We start from the raw sequence: 11,276 nt of genomic DNA, 5'->3' as shown, positions 1-11,276 counted from the left end.
TTCTGAATTTTAGTGAACTCTCCCTGGAACTCTACGCTCTCTTGTGAATCATAGCCAAAATTAAATACTCATCAAGAAATAGACTGTTGTGGACAAAGGCAAGAAATGTTTTTTATTTTCATTGTGAGAGGGACCAAGTTACAGTTTATCAGTTATGTACAAAGTGTTCTGCAGAAAACCTAGTTTCCTGGCATCATATTTATTATTTATTCTAGTGATTTATGTAGCTCAGTGACCTGGACTGATTGCTTCATTTGCCTATTTTTTAATCTAGCTCTTCCCACAACCCTATTTGGCTATGTTTTAACCATGAGACGATGTTCGTACATGCCCACAGAGTGAGCCTACTTCCTTTGATCAACAGAACAACATCAAATGAACCTATTTTGGCTGACACGCAGGAAATGTATTTTTCTCAGATGAAGTATGAATTATAGTGCTATATAATATGCTATTCAAAGTAGGAATTCCAATCTTTATTATTAAACAAGTCTGTCATTATTGTTTAAAAGATATGTAAAACAGCTCTTCATTGCTGTATTCACTTCCTGTTAAGTATGAAATACGCATATTTTTCCAGAAGGAGATTTTAAACATTATTTTTATTATTCTTAATTAATAACCATTGTGAACCTCAAAGTGTGAGACGTTTTGGCTGTAGCAACCCAGCAACTTTTCGCACATAAGCAACCTCATGTTCTGCACAGACAAAACTAAGAGAATAATCAGCTTTTGCCAAAACACAGTGCCCTGTCACAGGAAAGAATCATCTCTGATCACTGTCTGATCTTATTTCAGAGCACCAGGCATTGCAGATTACCGGAGAGATAGTTTATTTTTTTCCCATAAGTCCCATTGCTAGAATTTTAAAACCCAAATTAAATTATTAGAACATCACAGCAAAATCCTGTTGTTGTATATTTTGAAAGGAAAAACAACAGAAATAGAAAAAGCAACCAGGAAGAGTGCTGTTAATTTCCTGAATATATATTAAATATTAATTTGCTTAGATTCCCACTTTGAAAAACAAAGTAATGTTAGCCTACAGTTATAGCACTAAAATTATCTGTAAACATTTAAGAAAGTTTTTACTTTTGCCCCTTCAGCTTTGAGAAAACACATTATCAGCTATCTAAATGTAGACGATGTTGTATCACCAACATAAAAAGCAACACTGGGCCATTGGCATTTAGAGTTCTGACCTAGGTTATGTGCTTATAATACCATCTCCTTCCAGGAAGATTGCATACATGCCACCAAGTATTTAGATACATATTACAAAAACAGGCTATCTGTACATCTCTCCCTGGAACTCTGCTCACTTGTGAACAACAGCCATATCTGGAGATATGGCATAATGTCAACAAAATATGCAAATACATGAATAAATGATTCCTTCTTTATCTGGCTATTTGGTGTTATTTATGACAGGCCATTGTAGCATGAGAAACTCCAAGAAATTCTGTTTGGAATTTTAAAGTTTTCCTAGGTTCAGCTAAGGATGGTGTGGGATTCCCGCTTTGGTTCCATTTTAATGACATTTTTGTGTCTCAAAAGTACTGAAACAGGAAGGTTTTCTGGGAAGGAAAGTATTTGACCAGGAGAATTTGTCTTTTGCTGTCACAATCTTCAGCTACCATTCAGCTAAATGTTGTTTGGAATAATACGGCCTTAATGCCCCTATCTCCTGCTGAATTGCTCAGACGGGTAGGAGATTAGAGTGAAAAGAGGTGCCGGTATTATCTGTGCGAATGCGCCAGGGGTCACGCTACACTAACAGGGCCGCCCCAGTCAGGGTGACAGAACCCAGCTGCTGGCTCCAGGCTCCGTCGTCAGAAGGTTCCACTTACTGCAGAACTCTGTCTCCAGAGAGCGTGGATTCTAACTAGTTTTTTTCCACCTCTAAAAAAGTGGCTAGCTCATCATTATTGTCCTCGTTTTTTAGGAAGGACCCACATGTGAAACCACTTACCTGTTTAACCCTATGAACTTGAAGAGAACATGTAATGGCACTTAAAATACCTAAGCTAGGGTTCTGCCTTCAGCGACTCCTGGTAGTAGTGCCCTTATGAGCCATTTATCAAGAAGGTAAGGTATTTGATTTTTTAAAAAATGTACACACATTCTCCACCATCAGATTTGATGTGACTGCATTCTACAAATTGTTTAGTTCTTTTTTATTTATCCTGGAAAAAAGTCACATTCTATGCACACAGATCATTGTGCACTTGCATTTTAACCTCCAAGAATCTTCTTGGTACTTTTTTTAATGTTTAAGGAAAATAGTTCCCATTTTTCCTCTGAACACTGCTTATTCATGGTAATCCTTTTTCTTTGAAAGGTGGGAAGAAAATTCCCAGTCTTGTCTGGCTTAGGGCTAATTGTGGAAGCAGCTCTCGTTTGTTTTCTTGTTTGTTTCTGGGGGTGACATTCTTTGGGTCAAGGGAACTCAGAATCTGGGTTGCTGACTTTGCCAGTAGAGGGAGATAGAGCTATCTAACAGCTTTACAGGGCACAACCTAAGGCCAGACTAACTTTTTTTGCATGAAGTTGTTTCTTAATGCTCTATCGATAATAAAAATTTTTTACATTGTTTTTCCTATAAAAGTGAAGAAGTAAATGAAACCATCCAGACCCTTCGAGAAGAACAAGTCAGGAGAAGCTTACTGGTTTACAAAGTAGTCTTGAAAAGTGAGTCCTTTTTGAAGGACAATTTTTGAAATTATGTTTATTAGACAACCATAATTTAAAAACATTATTAAAACAAAATTACATTTACACAGGGCCAAAAAGGGTGGGGAAAAATTCATCCTGGAGGTAAAAGCCCAAGGGAGCCCTCGGATTTGATTACTTATTACATGATTGGTATTTAAATGGTCTTGCTGTGTTACCGCATGGCATAGATTCTTCTCATCAGTGAATGCACTTGCACTGGGGAAGAAAAAGCCTATGAAAGCATTTTTGGTGACCTATTTTTTCATTTATCAGCATTTGTAATTATAGTTAAGTGCTTCCAAAACAGGGTTTCCATCTAAGAAAGGTCCTGCTTTTATGTGATGCTTTTAACTTTTCAAAGTATTTTTATATGTACTATCTCATTTTAAAGTAGATCTGACACAACCCCAATCTATTAAGGAAGTGACCCTTTAAACCTAAAACACTCTGGCATTTTCTGAGCTAGACTTATCTTAGCTACCATTATAAAACTTAATGAAAGTAATGGTGATACTAAAACTTCCATATTCAGAACAAAATTTATCTAGGTAGAAGATTTGCAAGGAGCCATTCAGTTATTCTTTTAACATCCAGGGGGCTTTTACATTTTTATTTCAATCAGTTGAAGTTATCTGTTGTTTGCGTTAAAAGTAATACTGTCAAGAATTTTATTATGGCCACCACTGTGGCCGATAAACTGAAAATTTTGTAGAAAAAGGTTTTGTGAGTGTGTCCAGACTCATCCATAAAATAACAGGAAGTTTGAGTTGTCCATTTTTAAAGGTATTTTTTAGAATATGATACATTTTATCCTCTTGAAGAATTGCACCATGCCCTTTTTGAAGCACGTGCTCCCTCCATGGTATCTTAAGAAACACTGGATATTCCAACACTGTTTTTGATTGTCTAAATTTCTGTAGCTAGGAAACTGGGATGTCTAATCTGGTTCTTGTCCATCTTCTGGAATAACAAGGCCATTTTGTTACAGGCCAGCAGAGATATTGACTCTGTCAAAGTTGTTGATTCAATTCTGAATAACCATCCGAATGTGTATGGCTGAGTGGTTGTGCATTGAGTAGTGCTGAGAAATGAGGATGCTGGGTACAAGCAGTAAAAATCAATTGCTTCAGCTGGGCTAAAATTTCCTGGGGAAATGTTTTTCCCCAAGCTTGAGCCAAGTCTGAGATAAAAAAGCACTATTGTCATCTCCTGAAACTAAATTAGCAGAGAATCTGGGCTGGTTCCTTGATATTTCCAAACTCTGTCATTTTCTCTATGATTTGCTTCCTTTTTCTAAGTTCGTTGTGCTTATAAATTCTATACAAAAAATTATTAATGGGGCTATGTGTAGTTAACATGTACAGAAATACATGTTCTTTTTTTTTCTAATTTAGGCAGGACACTGGAGCAGTTAATTTTGATTTAGTAATGTTTCTCATGCACTTTTATCATAGTGTAAGAGAGGGAATTATTTTGAAAGATATTGCTTTTTACTTTTAAAATTTATGACATTCTTTGTTGGTTGAACTTGAGGAAATAATAGATTAATGGAGAAAAGTTACCATGTAAGTAACCACCCATTTCAGGAAAAAATACTGATTTTATGTTTAAACAATTTTTTTAATTGTACCTTAGTGCCAACATTGAGGTATTTTTAAATTTCATTTTATTATAATTGTAATTAATAAAGCCTGCAACAATCATATGTTTCTGTAGGTACTTATAGGGCTTTTATGAAGATTTAATGCAATAACTTATATGAAAACACTTAACTACATACAGAAACTTTCTAGTTACTATTACTGTAATTATTTTACTAAACATATTCAAGGCATCTTTGAGGTTCAACACAACCTTAGGGTTAGAATCTGAAACATAAAACAGAAAAAGACTTTTATCCAAAGGACCCAGATGAACTTCTTGAAATTAGTAAATCCCATGATATTCCTGTTTTAATAAATGTTGTAAACTTAAGAATAAATATATGCAACGACTTTCAGATACGGCATTGTCTTTTTCACATCTTTCAGCTTCCAAATACCTCTGAAGTACATATTTATGCTTTACTTAGCTGAGAAAACTGAGGCCGAAAGAGAGGAAGCTAATCGTTAAATTTCATAAATAGGTTAGTCTCAAAATGGCAATTAAATTTAAATCTTCCAATTTCAAGTCCGAGATTTCTTCCATAGCTCATTCATAGTTCCTGGTCTTATAGCTTCACGTTAATTATCATTATCAGATTGTTTCCTTAATTTCCAGATATCTATACCAAGGTTGTGCTTTAAATGGAAAATCAGATGGCTGAGGTTTACTGACACATTTATTCTCTCTATAATTTCCTTAAATGTATTTATTGAGCAACTACTATGGGGTCGGACGCTATATAAGATGCTAAGAACAAAACAGGCAAAAACATCTACTCTCTTGGAGTGAACCTTCTGGGGTTGGGGAGTAAAGTGGCGGTGGCAGGGGAGACGAAACAAGACAAATAAGTAAAATATACAGTATGACAGAAGGAGCTGAGGAGAAAAATAAAACAGGCAAAGGAGCTAAAGAGTCTCAAGTGATGGAAGAGCTGCAGTTTTAAATAGGGTGTCCAGGCAAGGCCTTGCCAGGAAGGAGCCATTTGAATCAGGACCTGAAGCTGAGGAGTGAGCCTGGGGGAGAGCTGGAAGAAGAGGATGTTAGATTGCATGGCTGTGAGTTCCGGGAGGAAGAAGCATACAGGACATGTTGGAACCAACAAGCAGCCCCTGGTATGAGTAGAAGTTCAGGTCAAGAAGTAGCAGAGGCTAGACCATGAGCTCTTACTCATAATGAGATGAGAAGTTATTGCAGGACTAAGGGAAGAAAAAATGTCTTGGTCAGATGTGTTTTAACATCATCACAGGCAGTTGTGAATACATTTAGGGAAGCAAGAACAGAAGCAGAAATGCCAGTTAGGAGGATATTGCAATGGTGAACAATTGGGGCTTCTAGTAGTGTGATGATGGGGGTGATGAGGTGATAAGTAATTAGAGACTAGATATATTTTGGAAATATAAACCTGTGACAGAGATCATAGGCTGTCCTCCATAATCTTTTCACCCCTTCCTCTTGGTCATATGGGTGCCCAGCTAGAGACTACACTTCCAAGCGTCCTTTGTAGCAAAGATTGTCCATATGACTAGAGTCTCACCAGTGAGATGTAAGTAGAAGAGATGTGTGCAGACTCCAAGCTATCTTCCTAATGATAATTGCCCTGCATTTGCTTCTCCTTTTTCCTTCTTTCTTTCTAGAAACCAGGGCACTTGGAATGTTTTGAGGGAGGCAGATCTGTCCCCCTGTCATGGAGCACTGACTACCATCCTCCCTGAACTCTTACATGAGGAAGCACAAACCTCTAAGGTTGTTAGCCTCTATTTTGTGATCTCCTTATTAGAGCAACTGAGCCTATACCCTAACAAATAGACATTCATAAGATTTGCTGATGGATCAGATGTGGATGGGAGACAAAAAGAAGAGTTAAGGATGGTTCTAAGGCTTTTGGCCTGAGCAAAATGTGTCATTTACTAAGATGTAGAAGACTATGGGAAGAACATATTTGGCAAGAAGATCAAGAATACAATCTTGGGCATGGCACACTGGAGATGTCTAGTTGACATATCTTTTAAAAATAATTTTTCATTAGCCAAACTAGTACTTGCTTTAAAAAAAAACCCACTAAGATCTCTAGGTGCACTAAGCATTGCACAAAACTAAAAGGAGATACTCTCCTATTTTCTAGGGGTTCACAATTTAATGTAAATCCTACAATGGGCTGAATGTCAGATCAAAATTATACCCCACATTTAGAAATTTCTGTAGAGGAACCCATTCAAGGTTTAATTGAAATGCCATTATTACTTACGCTACTTTATACAAATTATTCTGCTAGAATACCTTTATAATTGTAAAGATCTCAAAATATAGGTATTTACTATATACAAATATTATAACCCATCTCTTCTTTATGCACAAGCCAATTTTATGTGAACGTATGATTGTACCTTTTAAAACTGAGCAGAGAGGGTTTTATTGAAAATCATTTTGCATAGCTTCAATCTAGTCCAAAGGAGTGATGTTGCTCTTAGCTACTTTTCCCATTGTTGTCTTCTCTATAATCCACTCTGCCCAATTAATAACAAGGTCAAGGCCAGAAATTAAGAGGCAATATAGGGACAGTGAAGGAAAATGTTTCTGATCACTAGAGGATCACTTACTTTATGCATTTATCTATCTTCTTCATGTACATTCTTTGCATTCCATCTCTGCACAGAGTTCTCTTAAAGTCCAAGACTGACACCCAAGGCCTATACGTCCGTCCAACAGATCTTGTTTGGGGCCTGTCTCGGGGACCTGTGAATGCCAACTTCTTTTTCTATCACTTTCTCAGACCACTTAGGTCACATGCTCCATCACCTCAAAACCATCTTTTCTGTTACTTCCAACATTATACAATTTGAGAAACTATTCTCCAAACAGAAGAAGGCTAGAATACCAACCCTAGTCTCCTCCTGCACTTAGTCTGGCCATTTTAATAGTGACATTGTACAGACTTCACAATATGGATCATTAGCAGTGAGTGTAGGAATTTCAGAGAAGAAGTTAATAACACATACTTTAGAAATCAATTGCTACTTTTGCACAAAAAAGATGACAATATAGCATACTGGTTAAGAGGGTTCTCTGGACTCAGAAAAACCTAGGTTTTGAACACTTCCCCTTACTACAGTGGGATATTGGCATGTTTCACTTAACTTCCTTAAGCTTTGGTTTCCTCATCTTTTAGACAGGAAAAATACTGAGATTTATGCACAATATGTAAGATTCAAAAGATTTTCTTGAATATGGATGGCACAACATCTGCTAATCACTTAGCACGCAGCCTTGTACGTAGCAAACAAAACTAGGCTCCAAATTAAGTTATATGATTAAAAATAAACATCATTTTTACATGTGTTATTTCACCTTTTAATCTCACCATAAATTTTATGTATGAGAGAAGATATCATTTCCATTTTGCTGCTAAGGAAATGGACATCAAGAGAATGTTGAATGATTTGCATGAAGAAACCAGTGTTAAATGGAGATTTAAGCTAAGTTGAGTTCAAGTTCATCCCATTTCATCAACACCAACTGGTAGAGGGATGTTATCCTATGGTGTCCCCCAAAACACAGTTAGCAGATAGAAGCCAATTCATCTTATCCTTCAAGCAATCTTTTATCACATGAATTTTTTTCAGGTTATGTATTTTCTTGGTGGGATTGAAAACTTTTTAGGGACAAGGACCACATAATCTAGATTTGCATTATTTTGTAATCTTTAAAGCGGGATTAGACATAGCCAATTCTTGGTAAATATATGTTGGCTGAATATTTGTCAAATGACTATTAAATCTGTAAATACTTTTCCTGAGCTGATGCCTAACTTCCGTTTTTTTAAAAAATTTCTCCTAATGAGCTGAATGGGAAAAAAAGAAATACTTTATGAAATCAGTCAATACACAAAGTAACATATTTTTTTCCTATGTACACAGCATTTAGGGGAAAACCTAAAATAACTGCTAAAATAAAATTAAATGAGCTTGAGACTATGGTCAACCCAGTTAATGTTATTTACCCAGGGTGACTATTGGAAACTGAGAGCCCTACAGTATATTCCAGCAACACCCAATTCACCTTTTGAACTATTTTAATGTTCAACTTTCCATTGGCACTATTCTTCCTTGGCTGGTGAATTTTTACAGAATGTAATCTCCATTGCATCGTGGGTACTTTTTTCCTGTGCCTTGATGCAGAGGGATGTTTAATTGTGTTATGGGCTGGGAACAAAATTGTTTTGGATCAGAAATCTGCATGGTCTGGAAGCATGGTACGATTAAACTCAAGTTTAGCCAGGCAGAAGGTTCTCCTTAGGAAGAATTTAATGGGCTCTGCATAATGGTTTTCAATGAAAAGAACACAGTGCCAGCATTCCACTCTGTTCTTTCCATAGCCCATTCAGCTGCCTCATAGGATTTGTTGTTGTTGTTGTTAACACAAGGAGATAAATTTATTTTCCATGGGGAGCTCTTGGTATGTTTCTCTTTCTCCAATCTAGCTTGTTGAACTCAGTGACACTGTCAGAAATATTTTATATCCATTTGTCTAACGACCTTAAAGATATAAAATGTTGCTATTTTCTGTGAACTGGCATTGCCATTTGGCCATACATATGCATTAATGAAAAAGTATATTATACTTAACAATTCTCTGGAAGCTCTTCCTTCCTTCCTTCCTTCTCTTTCTCTTTCCTTCTCTTTCTTTCTCTCTCTCTTTCTCTCTTTCTTTCTCTTTCTTTCTTTCTTTCTTTCTTTCTTTCTTTCTTTCTTTCTTTCTTTCTTTCTTTCTTTCTTTCCTTTCTTTCTTCCTTTGATGGAGTTTGTCTCTTGAGCCACCACACCCAGCCTCTTTCTTTATTATTACTATACAGTTTACACAGGTTAGCAGAAATAGTGTATTCTGAGAGAGCAGGAAATACCAAATCTGAGCAAATTTTAAAAAATAAGCTTCACATTTTAGCAGATATTATACTAGAAGGAAAAATCTTGGTGTAAAATAACAGATTGTAAAACTATTATAATAAAATGAGGAACCAGAATTCAAAAGTGAGGTCTATAGACTATTGAGTGGGGGAGAAAGATGTGGAATCCATGAAAGCAGCCATGATCCTTTTCTGCTGAATCCTCACATCCCCTGCTTCTCTCCCCTTCTGTTTGCTATCTTCTCTCCAATCCCTGGGTTCCACACCCGTCTTATGCCCAAAAATGATTTGCTAAATGTTGGGAATTGGTCTCACTCCTCTTCACCATTAACATTACAGGGAATCTGGTTTAAATAGCCCAAAAGTTTGACAAGTATAATATAAGTAAAGTAAATCATTCACATTCAGAATTGCTTTGGGTGGTGGGGAGGTATAGTTAACCCTTGAACAATGTGAATCTGAGCTGTCTATGTCCATTTATATGTGGATTCTCTTTTGCCTCTGCCACACTGAAGAAAGCAAGACTAGTCCCTTCTCTTCCTCCTCCACCTCAGCCTTCTCAATGTGAAGATGACAAGGATGAAGACCTTTCTGATGATTCACTTTCACTTAATGAATAGTAAATATATTTTCTCTTCCTTATGATTTTCTTAATAACATTTTCTTTTCTAGCTTATTTTATGGTAAGAATACAGTATATAATGCATGTAACATACAAAATATGTGTTAATCAACTGTTTATATTATCATTGAGGCTTCCAGTCAACAGTAGAGTCCATTTGTGTCGCTATGAATATGTGAGACTGGGTGATTTATACAGAAAAGAAGTTTATCTGGCTCATGGTTTTGCAGGTTGTACAAGAAGCATGGTACTAGCACCTGCTTCTGGTGAGGTCTCAGGCTGCTATGAAGCAGAGTCAGCATGTGCAGAGATCGCTTGGCAAGAGAGGAAACAAGTAGGTGAGGAGAAGTGCCAGGCTCTTTGTAACAACAAGCTCCTGCGGGAACTGAAGAGTGAGAACACTCACCTCCACCCCACTGCGTTAATCTATTAATGAGGCATCCATCCCCATGACCCAAATTAGGCCCCACCTCTAACATTGGAAGTCAAATTTTAGCATGAGATTTAGATGGGTCAAATGTCCAAACTATAGCAGAGAGTCAAAAGTTATATGCAAGTTTTCCTTGCATTGTGTGGGGCCTTGGCTCCCCAAACCCCTTGTGTTCAAGGGTCAACAGTATTATTACTAAAATGTTTGGGAACACGCTCGTGAAGAGCAGTTTCTTAATGTTTTTTGTCAATAAGATACTCAACACTACAATAGACCAAACACAAGACTAGGCTGATGTGGGAAGACGTGCAAAATGTATATACAGCATACATGGATGTGTTTGCATGCATGCATGGATGCATATATATACATTTTCTAACTACAAGAAAAAATTTATACAATCCACTACCTGAAATCATGGTGTAGTCAAGATAAATCATGTGAATAGATCACTAAGAATGTATGCAAAGAAGGAAATATATGTCAACAAATATTTGATGTTTATATTAAATTCTGAATGTGGTCTGAGGAAACAAAGTATTGAAGCTGGGTGGAACTACTTGGAGGATGTTTTGAATTTTGCAAGTGGAAGTTAAGTTTGGAAGGGTCAGTTCCATATGAGGGAGCCCCATTTAGAAAATAATTAAGAGAGCTACGGATATATTTACATAAGATTTTGTAACTAGCTTATGCTTAGATAGTGTGGACTAGTGTTTTCAAATCTGATTGTACTTCAAAATTATCAGGACAGGTTTTAAAAAATATATATGCTCAGTTTTTACCCCCCAAAAGTGCTTAACCGGTGGGTCCAGGAAAGTACTAATTTCAATTTTTATAAAGATTTTCCTGGCTGTTTCTCATGTGTGGCCTGGCCTGGGAATCATTGGTCTGAGGATACTTTCAGAACTTATCTTTTTTATTGTTCTCCCAGCACTTTTTTAAAAAGTATTTTCACACTGTGCCTT

General features: G+C 36.6%; 1 long non-coding RNA gene across 2 annotated transcripts in view; it reads left to right on the top strand.

Moving 5' to 3' along the window:
• Window positions 1–1,829: 1,829 nt before the first annotated feature.
• The window catches only part of LOC134758276 (uncharacterized), a 70,376-nt gene continuing 60,929 nt past the window's right edge, over window positions 1,830–11,276 (top strand). Inside the window, exons 1-2 of one of the 2 annotated variants that reach the window (XR_010133279.1) lie at window positions 1,830–2,088; window positions 9,775–9,878. This is a non-coding gene — a long non-coding RNA (uncharacterized lncRNA). The remainder of the gene's footprint in view (window positions 2,089–9,774; window positions 9,879–11,276) is intronic. The other variant, XR_010133278.1, reaches the window with a different exon arrangement.

The sequence above is a fragment of the Gorilla gorilla genome, chromosome 3 (assembly GCF_029281585.2).
Source record: "Gorilla gorilla gorilla isolate KB3781 chromosome 3, NHGRI_mGorGor1-v2.1_pri, whole genome shotgun sequence".
Lineage (NCBI taxonomy): Eukaryota > Metazoa > Chordata > Mammalia > Primates > Hominidae > Gorilla > Gorilla gorilla.
Note: the sequence above shows the minus strand (reverse complement) of the source record. Positions and strands in the feature narration are given on the sequence as shown.